The 2,546-nt window shown below is 46.4% G+C and overlaps 1 protein-coding gene across 2 annotated transcripts in view; it reads right to left on the minus strand.

Moving 5' to 3' along the window:
- The window catches only part of LOC119276787 (protein MALE DISCOVERER 1-like), an 8,462-nt gene extending 7,525 nt beyond the window's left edge, over positions 1–937 (minus strand). Inside the window, exon 1 of one of the 2 annotated variants that reach the window (XM_037557944.1) lies at positions 822–937. The gene's annotated coding sequence lies outside the window, so the exon portion shown is untranslated. Of the gene's footprint in view, positions 1–135; positions 377–821 lie in introns of those variants that run through there. The other variant, XM_037557942.1, reaches the window with a different exon arrangement.
- Between the last annotated feature and the right edge of the window lie 1,609 nt (positions 938–2,546).

The following is a 2,546-nucleotide window of genomic DNA, read 5'->3' on the forward strand; positions in this document are numbered from 1 at the left end:
GGGGGGAGCAGAGGAAACTTGCGTCGCTCAAAAAGCAAAGGAGCAGCTTTGGCTTTTTGCCTGGTGATTCGCCTCTGCCAATTTCGCTTACGCCGCACGCGATTCGATCCGAGGAGATGGAGAAGAGAAGCTTACACGCCGCGGCGTTGGGGAACGGAGGGGAGGAGGAAGACGGAGGAGGGGAGAGGGAAACAGCGGTCGTCCGTTCTTGGAGGAACAAGTAGTAGTAGTCGGAGAAAATCAAGAAGGACAACACAACTAGAGAAGAAAAATACACTAGTAGTAGTATATAATATTCAGAGCAGCAGACAAGGGAAGATAGTAAATTTTTAATGGCGCTCCAATCTCCCAATGTCTAAGATTGCGTTTTCTTGGAGGAAAAATGGGGCGGAAGAATTCCACGGCCATCTGTCAGACGATTCCGCGCTGGGATACCGGGTCGGGATTAAAGAATCGGACAGGACGGTCGCTGTCGAGGGCCATGACAAAGGGCTCCGCAGCCCACGCGAGCCTCGTCGTCGCCGGCGACGGGTTCGACGCCTAGCCTTTTTAAAATTGCAGAAATCCTTTCGTGCTCATCATCACAGATGTCAATAAACTATGCTCCCATCCCATTTAACATTTTTATAAACCAATTGCAATCAGGCATCCTCAGCGACGCCAAATGCGATTGCAGCAAAAATCGCCTCCTTCTTTTCTCTTGCTGCTAAGGGTACTTGACATTAAACCAAGCAGGTCGAGAATCTCGAAGGTTGATACAGCGAAATGCTTTTAAATGGAGTAAAATTCAGAGGTAGTCAGCGGAAGCCTCCTGGCCTTACCCGTTTTTTTCTGGATTTTCGAAACGAACAGGAGGATGGTCGGCGTTCGCCGGTCGGAGGCTTCCCTCCCCTCCCGGGGAGATCCTCCAAGGGGGGGACGGTGACGGTGACGGTGACGGTGGCCGGCGGCGGGCGCGAAAGAGAGAGGGGGTGGACGGAGGAGGAGACGTGCGGTGGGCCCGCGGCGGGACAGGTGGGACGCGCAAAGGAAGGAGGGCGAATTTTTTAAGTTGGAATGATTTTTGCCGATTTTATTGATGCCCGGCTCGGGCCTAGCTGTCCGCCAGTATCCTTGTTATCTTTCTTTCTTTCTTTTCCATTTCTTTGCTTCCCAGATTATTATTCACGTCCTGTCTGTTTGTTGGCTCCCACGTTGTGTGTCGTTGCCTCTTGTCGTGCGCGCCAGTCTCCAGCCTGCCTGCCTGCCTCCAACCCACTGCTATTTCGATATCTGGTGAGGGGAATGAAAGTACAGGGTATCCGGGCAGTTGTATCTTAATCTTTTTTATTAATTTTACGGAAAAACTTTCAGTCTATTCATGTGACAGCATAGAGAACACTAGGACAAGCTGATTATGTTTCTGTTTATTGCAAGGCTCAGACATAGCCGCCGCCTCCTCTTAAAGAAAAAAACTTAGGATAATGATGGAGCCTACGTGCATAGGCTTGTGCAGTTTGTTTCTGATGGGCACACTGCTGTGGCGGTTAATGACAGATTAGTAACTTCTTCACCAACGGTAGAGGCCTGCGGCGAGGGGATCACATTTCTCCCGCTTCTCTTTAACTTCGTTGCAGATAGGGATGAAAATGGAGTGAAAACTTTCCGTTTTTCCGGTTGAAATATGAAAACGAAGAGGAAATATGAAAATAAAAATTGAAATTTGCAAAACGGAAATGGAAACATAATATTTTATTGGAAATGAAAACAAAAACGGAACGGTGTTTTATGATGGAACAGGTGTGGAGACGGAACTTTCCGTTTCCGTGAATATGAAGTTTTTGTTTTTTACTATAGCCATGTGGCTGCTTTGTAGCCCAACCACCAAACAATACACAATGACACAATGATCAGAATGGATCATTCAAGGCTCAACTTCTACCAACACAGACGTACTCAACTAGATTCTATACGCAATTGCCAGTACTACAATACTATGCTAAGTTCCTAACATAATCATATTATTTTATAGCCATGTCAGCAATTCATTAAATTTGTTTGTTTTGGTGTGTATTTATTTATGATTCAAGGGATTTTTAATTTTCGGTCAATGCCCACTTCTGTTTTCGTGTCCGTTTTGTATTCGCTCCATGTTCGTTTCCGCTAGTATCTGTTTCCGTATTCATTTCCGGGGTTTTTGTATTCGTTTCCTCTTTTGCAAAGAAATATGAAAACAAATGTGGTAGCACCCATTTCCGTCTGTTTTCATACCTAGTTGCAGATGTGTTTCTTGTATTCTCTTGAGGGCCTCCGTGGCAGGCCATATTTCCCCTGTAATTTCGCACCTCATCCCGGAAGGGGTATCACACCTTCAGTATGCAGATGACACTATCATCATGGTCGAGCTCGGTGATCTTTGTCTGGCTCTGAAATTTCTTTTGCTCTGTTTTAAATCGTTCTCAGGTCTGAAAATCAATTTCTCTAAGAGTGAAGCTCTGGCCATTGGGGTGACCGAGCACGAGGCGTTAAGAGTTTCCCAACGGCTTAATTGTCAGCGTGGGTCGTTC

The sequence above is a fragment of the Triticum dicoccoides genome, chromosome 3B (genome assembly GCF_002162155.2).
Source record: "Triticum dicoccoides isolate Atlit2015 ecotype Zavitan chromosome 3B, WEW_v2.0, whole genome shotgun sequence".
Taxonomy (NCBI): Eukaryota; Viridiplantae; Streptophyta; class Magnoliopsida; order Poales; family Poaceae; genus Triticum; species Triticum dicoccoides.